We start from the raw sequence: 11,529 nt of genomic DNA, 5'->3' as shown, positions 1-11,529 counted from the left end.
TTCCCAAGTCATCTCCAACAACGATTCCACTCTCCACTCTCTACGATGAATTCATGAATCTATTTGATGAGCCAGAGAAGGTGATATCTTCAGAATCCAAAGCAGCAAATAACAAAAAGGATGTGCTGAAGAAAATTATCGACAAAGCTGCAACGAATCTTGAAAGCGAGCCTCAGAATCGAAAGAGCCACAAGCTGCGAATACACCATTTCATGGGGAGGGTTCGTCTTCAACCTCCACACCCAATGCATCAATTTAGGGGGGGGGGGGATTCATTCCCCTCAAGTAAACCATGAAAGTCCAATCCAGGGGAAGAATCCTATTCTGGACGTAGATCTCTACTCATCATTCGAGGGGGAGAATGAAAATACAAACGATGATTCGGATGCTCAATCGAAATTTGAAGATGTGAAACTGGATCCAGCTTATGATCCAAATTACCCTCCTTTAACCAAATGGACCAGAGTTCATCCAAAAACACAAGTAATAGGAGAATCGTCTTCAGGAGTTCTTACGAGAGCACAACAAAAGGCAAAGCAGACTGCATTATTCATTAAAGTAGAGTATTGCATGTTCAATTCGTTTATCTCCAAAATTGAACCTAAAAGTGTTCAAATTGCTCTTGATCATTCTGATTGGGTGCAAGCAATGTAGGAGGAGCTCAATGAGTTCGAACGCAACAAGGTCTGGAGACTGATTCCTACTCCGAAGGATGCATCTGTTGTAGGTCTAAAATGGGTGTTTCGTAATAAGCTAGACAAGGAAGGGAATGTGATACGAAACAAGGCTCGGTTAGTAGTTAAAGGGTATTGTTAGGAAGAAGGCATAGACTACGCGGAGACATCCGCACCAGTTGCATGACTGGAATCAGTTCGCATCTTCTTGGCATATGCAGCACACAAGAACTTTGAAGTATATCAGATGGACGTCAACTGTGCCTTTCTGAACGGGGAACTATAAGAAACAATATATGTGGAACAACCACTAGGGTTCATAAACGAAAACTATCCCATCCATTGTTACATTCTGGACAAAGCAGTTTATGGTCTAAAGCAAGCTCCACGAGCCTGGTATAAAACTCTCACTCAATTTTCAAAACAGGCTAAATTTAAACAAGGATCGGTCGACCCAACCTTCTTTCGCAAGAAAGATGGTGACCACTTCATGATCGTCCAAATTTACGTTAATGACATCATCTTCGGATCAACTAACCCCAACTTAACTGCTGAGTTCCAAAAGTTGATGGAAACTAAGTTTGAGATGAGCTCCATGGGGCTGATTAACTTTTTCCTTGGTTTGAATATAAAACAGAGTCATGAGGGAATCTTTATCAATCATGAGGCTTATACGAAGACCTTACTTGCTAAGTTTGGAATGGTGGAAGATTCGAAGGTGAAGGTTCCTATGACATTCAGAATGAAACTGACACCATCTTTGGACAAACCAGCTGCTGAATATGGTACCCATCAAGCTCAGGTTTCTTTGTGCAAACATTTTCTGATGCTGATCTCAGAGGTTGCGGTTTAGATCGAAAAATTACAACGGGAGGATGCCAATTTCTTGATGGGAAACTCATCAGTTGACAATCTAAGAAACAATCTTGCGTCTCCCTATCGACTGCTGAAGCTGAGTACATAGACGCTGCCTCTTGCACTTCACAAGTAATCTGGATTTAAAGTCAACTTCGTGACTATGGTATTAATATGAAGCGAATTCCCTTGTATTGCGACTCTGAAAGTGTCATTTGTATCTGTCACAACCTAGTGCAACACTCAAAGACCAAACACATCGCATTGAGGTATCACTTTATCAAAGATCACATGGAAAATGAAAATGTCGAGATGCACTTTGCTAGATCCGCTGATCAGCTGGTCGACATCTTCATGAAAGCCTTACCTGAACAAACCTTTAATCGCATTCTTCAAGGCTTAGGAATGATAGAGGCTGAATCTGTTCCGAAACCACCTTCACACTCATAAAGTTTTGGTTCACCTGTGAATTGGTGCGAACGCTCGCAGTGACTCACAGCTCACAACTCACACTGCGAATTGGTGCGAATGCTCGCAGTGACTCGCAGTCCACTGTTCATTAGGTGGTTCGGAGCTCTGTGTATCCTTTTGTATATTATGTTGTTATTTTTTCTGTTTTTATTTCTTTTTCAGAAAAATCGAAAATCCAAAAAGATTTTATTTCTGTTTTTTTTTCAGAAAACTCAAAAATACAAAAACATTTTCTTTGTTTTTATTGTTATTTCTTTTCATAAAATTATAAAATACCAAAAATTTATGCACACTCATACATGTACTTTACGTAATGCAACTAGTATATATTTTCTTGTTTCTTTTAGTATTTGAATGGTTTTATTAAGTCCCAGATAGTGGGTAGTTTCCCTTTTTTGCATTTATTTCCTTTATGTGTTAATGGTTAGTAGTTATGAATCTTAGTTTTTGAGTTCTTGTTATATATGGCCCCTTTGTAATCCATCTTTTAGTAATATGTGAACATACTATTGTGTGTTTTAGTGTGATTCATTCTTCAATGTTTTGCTGAATTCCCTAGTTGTGTACTAGGACGATTGTATTCCAAAGGTTAACATTTTATAGTCGTGTGTATATTCTGCTTTAGTGAATGTGAATACCAAGTATTGAATAAACTGCTTCGTTAAAAAAAGTAACTTTGTTTTTCTAATTAACACAATTCAAAAGTATAACGATTATCCATATAAAGAAAAGGTGAAAAGAGAAATAAAAAATTAGGCTTCTATAGAAATGGAGAAGCCTATCAACACAGTGCCTTTATGTACAGAATTATATTAACAGTAATAATGAAAGAATGTGAATGCCTAAATCATAGTTATGATTATAACACATTGATCCTAGCCCTAGCATGGCCTTGAGATACCTGGAACTGCTCCGTGATGCCTAAATGTGCCATGAGAAGCCAAACATGAGTTAGGAACTCGCCTCCTTTCCGAAGCTGTTGCTCATGGTGAAACCCTCTGCAGTGAGTAGCAGCATAAGCTAGGATTTCAATCCATACTTGACTCACGACTTTCCACATTTTGTCCCTCTCCATCTCTGATCTCAAAGATAACGCTAGCCTGCAACCATCAAACAGTGCAGATTTGCATCGATCTCCCTTAACTGTGCTAGGCAACACTTCAAGACAATCAACTTCAAGCATCTTTCTACAGGCTTTAGATTTCGTGGCAAAAGTAGGACCTTTTTTCTTTAAAGAAACGCATGGCTTCAGCACATGTGTCACGATACCTGATCATGCCAATACCTATTGGCAACATAACTGGGTATGATACCAGAAGATACAAAAGATAATCAGAAATGTTCTTGCTTTCCCTACGATGGATATCAATGTTTCCCACATGGTCTTTATCTTCATCCTCTGCGTAATAGCAAAGAGCAGTAGCAATGTGCCATATAAGAATACTCTGATCGAATTCCACCTTGTTGATACTCCATAAAAGGGCGTCACACTTATTCTCTCGGAGTGCAAAACTACCTTTATGAGTACATAACACTTTGGGATCAGAGTTTCCACCCATGGACTCATGAAACGGCCTGTAAATCAAATCTTGCAGGTCGTCTGAAACTTTCATGTATGTCTTGTAACGGTGCTTTACTCGATACTTATCTACCCCAAAGAATTTCTGAATTGCCATTAAACTAGCGGGCTTCTCCTCGAGTGCAACACTTAGTAGGTCTAATTGTGCAATGGATCCAGACCACCTTTGTTTGGTTGGTTGTTTCAAGAACTGGAATACGAGGCTCTTCCTTGTGTAGTTTCGCTGGCTCAACCAGTGATCTGTCCAATCAGAGCGAAGCATGGTAATAACTGCAAAGATTTCCATAAAGATGGTTGCACCGATTAACAGGCTGGTAATTGCAACATCAATCCAATGGTAATGATTCCTATCATTGAGAAAATAAAAACCCACTGGTATTAGAAAAAGGAGGAAAATGCTAGTAAGTCGAAGAATGAGCCCTAAGATCGTGTACACCACATTCGCCTTGGTGTAAAGCATGTCATATGCAAATCCAAGTTCAATCTCAACAACACGAAAAGCATCACTTGATTTAAAATGACGGAAGTAGGATAAGCTACTATCCCGATCCTCAAATGTGAGGATGAGATCAACAAAAAGCCGCTTGAATGATTGAAATAGATCATACGCTATAGATATTTCCTTCCCTTCTTGAGGATATGCGTGATTGATTACCGGAAGAGGGGGCTCAGGAACTGCCTCAACTTTCGCATTGAACCCCTGTGACTTTTTCAAGTGAAGATCCTCCAGGAATTTGGGATAATTCGGACCAGGGTCAGCAGGACCAAGCATTGAGTCACGAAGATGCTCAGTGTTTGCTAACCTTAGAGCTTGAACACGTTCGAAACACTTGATGAAACCGGATAAATAAACCAATAGGCTTAGCTGTGGGAGATGAGAACAACCTGGCCAAGACAACAAGAGTATATACAGAGCTACTCCTGATTGAAACCCAATCTCTACAAAGTGTCTTAACCAAAGCTCGTTGTCTTCCAATGCGAAAGCAGTGATTGTATCTGGCCCACCAAGGTGATGGAGAAGAAAGGGCGCCCAAAAAGACATGAGCTCACTACTGTTGGCCTTGTGATGTTGTGAAATGGAATGAGAGGTGTTGCATACATCTAAGGCAGTTCGGGTAATAATACCAAGAGCTGCTGATGCGACTGCGTATGCCAATAAGTAGTTACACCACAGAGTGATTCTGATTCGTGTTCTGGGATTGTATTTCCGAATATTGCCTAGTAAGCTTAATATGATCTGCGAAGAAAGGCTAATCAAAATCAGTCCACGTAGTGCCCACTCATTCCACATATTCTTGACCTCATCTGGTACTAGCTGCACTAAGTTTCTGTGATTCATATGCGTAATGAAACCAATAACTGGTAAGAAGTAAAACAAATTAAAGATATCAGTTGAAAAATAGTTACGAACGGAGGACTGCAGGAAAATGCTATAAAACCTGATGACCCCAACCCGTGCACAATGTTACAAACAACATAAACAGGGCCGGCCAAAAAATACCGGGCCAACTGGGCCACGGCGCAGGGAATCAACTTAGCAAGGGCATCATTTTTAGTAAAACTTTTATAGGTTTAGTAATTATTTGGGCCCAAATTTTTATCCACATATAGGTCAAGTCCATCATCAATCTTTGGGGCATGAGCGATCAGGCATGACTTGAGGGCTTCGCAGCAGCGACGCACGAGCATCGGTTAAAGCTTAAGGCGGCAAAATTTTCAGAAGGTGAGGAGACTTCACGCAAAAGAAGACTTACATATGTGCATCATCATTCTTCAAGATTCTTGAAAACAATTTACTGAAATCCAGACTAAAGAATTATCGAGGGGGAGGAATGTATTATTGGTTCAAGATTCTTAAAAATCATATACTGAAATCCAGGCTAAAGAATAATCGAGGGAGGAGGAATGTATTATTGGTTGTCTTGTGGATGAAGATTGGGGGACAGGGATCAGGATGTATATATAGATAATATTCTGTTGATAAACAAACAGTAATGTTGGTTACTGAATAAAGAGGAAACATCCATTACAGTCTCTAGGTAAATTCCAAGCACTTTCAAACTGAGATATCACGAAGATTTAGTTATTAATATCCAACCTACAAACACGGAGGGGAAAGATTTATGTTTTCAGTTTGGTCTTCTCCTCTTCCGTACTAGGTTGTAGGTTCCTCAGAAATTGCACCCTATGTAGTTCTTGACTTGTGTGGCAGGTGTGCTGGTCTTGTTACTCATGTGGCAAAGATATTTAGTATATGTGTTCACATTTGTTTTGCCCAGTTAACGCTATAGGGTATGGTCACATCCAATCCATTTAAAAAATGATACTATCCAATCGTTCACCTCCGCTACAAACCTAATGTCAAACAACTAGCTTTTGAAAATGGTTACTATTCCAAATATATATATATATATATATATATATATATATATATATATATATATATATATATATATATATATATAAATTTTTCCTAAACAGCTAAATATCGTATTTGTCATTCTTAATATTTTTTAATATCATATATATCCAAATCTATTTTTTGATTATTTTTATTGATTTATAATTCTCTTTAATTATATTAAATCATTATAATTGAAAATATATATGAAATGGACAATAATGCCCTTGTAATTTCAATACCAAGAATCGGTGTGCCTTATCCCACCTTAATTCCGATCCAATCCCTGTTAGTAGTTCCGACCGAAGCTTCTTCCCCATCACAAAATCTCGATCGAGCCCGCAGCCTCAAACTTCCGATTGTTGCTTCCCCGATGTCAACACACAAACAAAAACTCGATCGAGCCTGCTGCTCCGTCAAACTTCCGATCGCTGCTTTCCAAGTGGCACACACATGCACAAAATCTCGATCGACTGCTCCCTCATAGCTTTCTTCTCGTCATCTGTTTTTAGGTTATAAGTGAAATCTCCTACTCTGATTCAGGTACATGTTTCTCATGTAGCTTTACACTCTCGATCAAAGATATTATTATTATTTTTTGATTTTAAACTTTTTGTCTTGCAAAATCGGTGTAATACAATGTCAGGAGCAATGGTTGAATTTAGAGGTCTGCTAATCTTGTTTAATTGTTAGATTTAGTTGATGTTCTAAGTTGAAATTCATGATATAGTGCAGTAGTAACTAACATATATGGATGGAAAGAAGTCTGAATATTGCGTTTCCTTCATAGGTATCATGTTTTCAGTACTCTGTTAATCATGTTGATCATGATAATGATGTGAAAGCTCTGAGTATTCAAGCCATATTATATATTGATATACCAAGAACATAGTGATAGACATTAATGGATCCATGAAAATCCCTTATTTTGGTTTTTAGAAGCGAAGGTTTTTGTTTGTGGGCTTGTTATCTTTCCATAGTTTTATCAGAAGATCAATAATCTCTTTCAAACAACATCAAATCTCAAGAAATAGTAAATCAAACATAGGATTTTACTTATTGTTGGCATGTATTTAAGTATTTAACTATTGCTTCATTCTTCCTTTATACCAAATGAGTAATTTAGAAACAAATTTCAGGTTGCATCATGGCAACAAAAGGGAATTCAGGAGAAAATAGAGTTAGAAGTTCCATTGCCATATTCATATCCACTGTTGACAAGGCTATTCAAAATTGGGGTATGTAATCTTGCATTTTCATAAAATCTTTAACCAGTTTTTAACTTGTTATGTAACATCCTATTTAATTAATAAATAAATAGATAAAATTTGATGAACGAATAGTCACAATAAATTCATATTATTTAGCGGGGTGTAGGTTTCGGGGAGCCAAATGAAATAATTTTAGATGTTGGGGGTTAAAAGTGTAAGTTCTGGATTTAATTTGAAAAGTATTTTAAAAGTCATGGTGTGCTTGGTAATTATTGGACTTAGATTGAAAGGATTTTGGAATGTTGGGGGTTAAGTGGTAACTTCTAGGACTAGAATTGTAATGAACTATTAAAGAAGGGGTTTAATTGGTAAATAATGGATTGAATTTGAAAAGAATATGGGGGGGGGAGGGGCTGGAAGTGGATGAAGGACAAAGTTTGCATGTGGACCGGTATAAACCCATCACTTTGTCCGTAACCCTAACCCTAGACTCTCATATCCTCAGCCGCCACCTTCACGTATCCTCCCTCCAGTCGCTGCCATCTCTCTCGTACTCACCTTGCACCACTGAGCCATTGTGGTGCCGTCTGGTTGAAGACAAAAGCCGATGTTAGACATCATGGAAGCGGATGATCGAATGGAGCACACACGGGATGTCGCTGCTGCTGTTTCCGGTGGAAGCCGCCACCCTCTTCGCATCTTCTTCCTTTCCGCCACCTCCCCGTCGTGTTCTTCTCTTCCCTGTTCTCCTGTAGCTACTTCTCAGTCATGACCGTCGCCGTTTGGATCGTTGTTGTTGCTCCGGCTGTCCCACTGCCACCTTCTAGCCATCGCAACGCCGCTATTGCTACCTAGCTATCGAAGAAGACGATGGCTGCTGCTCCGACGTGATTCACTTGTAGAGATCGGTAGACCCACTGTTGCATCGTTGCCGATAGTCGTCGCTATCTTATCTCGTCACCACCAGCCACCATGGGAGGTGGCTGTGAGTTTGTGTGGGTGTATGGTTCTGTTTCAAGTTTGTGTGATGTGGGGATGCCTGACCGAGAACCGAAAGAAATCACCGCCACCACCGTGAGGTGGTGGCTGCCATCATGAAACCGCTGCTACCGCCGCCGTGCGCCACCAGGTGGGTGGCTGGATCCGTTTACAAGAAAGAAAGCATGTGGGTGTTTGTTTCTGCTTTAGTGTGTGTTATGTGTGTAGTTTGGTTGGCTGGAAAATCAAGAACAGCCACAATCACCACCGTGAGGTGGTGGCTGCCGCCGCGTACCACCGCCGGGCACCACTAGGGTGGTTGTGTGTGTGTGTTTATTTTAGTGTAGTATGTGTGTTCATTTTGGGATTTCATTGTAAAAACTGTAATCGTGACGGAATAATGAAAAAGGAAACTTAAACCACCATCGTAGACTGGTGGCTGCCACCTCCTGCCGCCGCCGGTCGCCGTGTCAGGTGGCGCTGTGCCTCGTTGTGTTGTGATTCGCTGGGATGTTTGGACAAGAGACTAAAACCCTAATGGACCTTGTTATCCCTAATGGTCCCAATGAAGCTTAATGGTCCTAAAAGCCCAAACATGTGACTAATGGGCTTTGTGAAACCGTAATGGGTCTAATGGACCCTAACTGACCTAAGGAAAACCGTAATGGGCTTAAGGACTTAGTTTTGGACCCATTGGGCTAAGATGGGTTGGAAAACCCTAATGCCATGTGATGATCATATTTCGCTATTAGATCGATAGATTCTAAACAGATTAACAAGAATAATAAAGCAATGAACACAAGAATGAATCAAACGATGCGAATGATTAAAATCTCACACCTCAGAAGAGCTCGATGAAGAACTTCGACTGTAGAGGTGTGGTTAGGGTTACAATCCAATAGTAATTTATGAAAACGTTAACCTCAAAGCTATACATGGATGCATAATATATACACTAACCCTAATGCTTAAACCACGGTTGGACAGTCCCAAACCGGGTAACCAAAATATCAACAATAAGCCCATATGACGCAACACTCTAAACCCAACAATCTCCCCGTTTGCGTCAATAGAGGCGAGACCTTAGTTCGGCTGAGAAAGAGCAGACTTCTTCACCGTCTTGAACACCTTCGGTATAATGGCCAAAAGAGTGTGTCGAAAATGTATATACCACCGAAGCATGTCCGAGAAGTTTTTCTTGTCTGAATCACTGTTCTGTTTACATCTTTGAGTGCTATCAAGTACATGATCCAAACAAGAAGTGGAGAAAAGATGTTTGTCAACAAGAGCAAAAAGAAATCTTTCATTTTCAGCTCTTGTGAACATAACAGTGAGATGTGCCGGATCAATCTTACCCATTTTCATCTTGTTGAGATCACTAGGCTTCCCGATGGTCTTCATGATTGGTTTCTTCCTCAAAACATTTGCACTTCCTGATCCATCTTTGCTACTTCATGAATGTAAGAAGCCAACATTCTCTTTATATGATCTAGGATCGGCTCGTAATGTTCCTGATCAGTAGGCAGAATGTTGAACAATAAAATCCAATCGTGAGGATTCAGATTTGGAAGATCAGCTAAAGAAATCATGTGAACCGAGTCATCAGAGCCTCGAGTCACTCTGAACTTCACATTAATGAATTTCCCAGCAACAGTCGGTTTAATTACCTTGACAGAAGTTATCTTTTGAGCACTCCATGTCAGGTATTGAGGTTAAGCAAATTCAAGATAAAAATCAATTAAATCCTTATCAACCTTCGGGTGAGGAGAAGGGACTTCGACTGTCGGATCAAAACAGTGAAACACGAATGCCCTGCGTGTGATGGGCATGTCAAATTGTGAATCCTTCGTATTTTCAAAATCAAATGCAGCAACAGGTTCCATCCAGTGGATGGTAGGAGACTCAATTGCTTCTTTTATTAATCTTTCCCTGGTCCAGGTGGGAAAAAGAGCCTGTTTGCAAACCAGAGCATCATGAGCTTCTTTCTGTTTTCGCTCTCTTTCTTCTGCCTCTCTGGCTATTCTTAAATTTTCGTCAATCTCTTTATCTCGTTTCTTCCTCTTTAACGCTTCAACAATTATCTCTTCTTCATTATCATCACTATCTTCCATGAACCCCTTCAATTTTTCCTTTCCACCCGAACCCGAAGCTACATTAAGCTTCGGTTCGGTTGTAATAATAACTTTGGGTAGAATTGGAGTACTTTGTTCAGCTTCACCTCCTTGTTGCAGAGTGACCACAGGCTCCGTAACACCCTGAATCTGACTCAACATTTGAATGACAGGAAGGAGTTTGGCTGTCAAGTGATTTCGGATAGTGAGTGTGAGAACAATATCATGAGCATTGACAACATTACTGAGAATTGAGAGAACATTCCCAACACTGCTTTTAAGAACTGCTCGCTCAGTCTTAAGTAACTCAATTTCATTCTTTGCTTGATCAAGTTGAGCAGTCTGGACTTCAATATTTGTGGTCTTGCAGGCAAGTTCATCCATGATCTTATTTTCCATGGCCAGGTCAGCCTGAAGCTTATCAAAGCGAGAGTTGACCGAGGCAAGAAACGATGAGTGATCACTTTTGAGTTCAGAGTGAACATAATCAAACTTGGCTTTAACTTCTTGGCGGGACTTGGAAAGAGAATCAACAGAAGCATTAACCTTTTCAACATTTGAATCTGCATGGCCTTTGAGAGATTCTAAAAAGATATTGGAATCATGAACAAGTTCTTTCACTTTAGTTGTTGCCTTTTGACAGGTAGATATAGAAGCATCCACAGCCGTTGTAGACTTATTAATGGAGGCTGTTGTGACAACCATCAAATTTCGGTCAAGTCAAAGTCAAACAAAGTCAACTAGTCAAACCGGTCAACTCCATTAACCCTTGTATGATAGGGTTTACGTTATGTAATCACTGTACAATTCGCTATTTTAATGAGAAAACATCATTTGGAAAGTTCATGTGTTTGATTTTCCTTAGCCTTAACAGTGCTAAACAATGAACCAAAGCGATAAAACACTATTGCACAATCATCAGGATTGTGTAGGACACTAAATCATGGCTTAACGGGGTCTATGGACCTTGCGTTGCGAAGCCGGACACTCAAAAAGATCACAAACGAAACCTCTCTCAATCTCATTCAAACCCTACTCAAGATTACTTGACGCTAATAGGATCAAAACCCATACACTACGATATAAATTGACGTTAATAGCAACATAGTATAGTACAACGTTATAACTATAATCAAATTAAATTATGATACCATATTAAAATCAAATCAAAGTATAATGCTCTAATTAAATTAAAAGAATCAAACTTGAATGCTATAATTAAACTTCAAATCAAAGTAGATTGTTATAA

The 11,529-nt window shown here is 39.6% G+C and overlaps 1 pseudogene across 1 annotated transcript; it reads right to left on the bottom strand.

Annotated features, from left to right (window-relative positions):
• Positions 1-2,701: 2,701 nt before the first annotated feature.
• Positions 2,702-5,519, bottom strand: LOC145158868 (uncharacterized; annotated as a pseudogene). Its single transcript, XR_013737340.1, has 2 exons — positions 5,334-5,519; positions 2,702-4,938 (listed from the first exon to the last, which is right to left on the bottom strand). The product of XR_013737340.1 is annotated as an uncharacterized LOC145158868 (transcript).
• Between the last annotated feature and the right edge of the window lie 6,010 nt (positions 5,520-11,529).

This window comes from Lactuca virosa, chromosome 2, assembly GCF_052849685.1.
Source record: "Lactuca virosa cultivar CGN04683 chromosome 2, Lactuca_virosa_CGN04683_v6, whole genome shotgun sequence".
NCBI lineage: Eukaryota > Viridiplantae > Streptophyta > Magnoliopsida > Asterales > Asteraceae > Lactuca > Lactuca virosa.
Note: the sequence above shows the minus strand (reverse complement) of the source record. Positions and strands in the feature narration are given on the sequence as shown.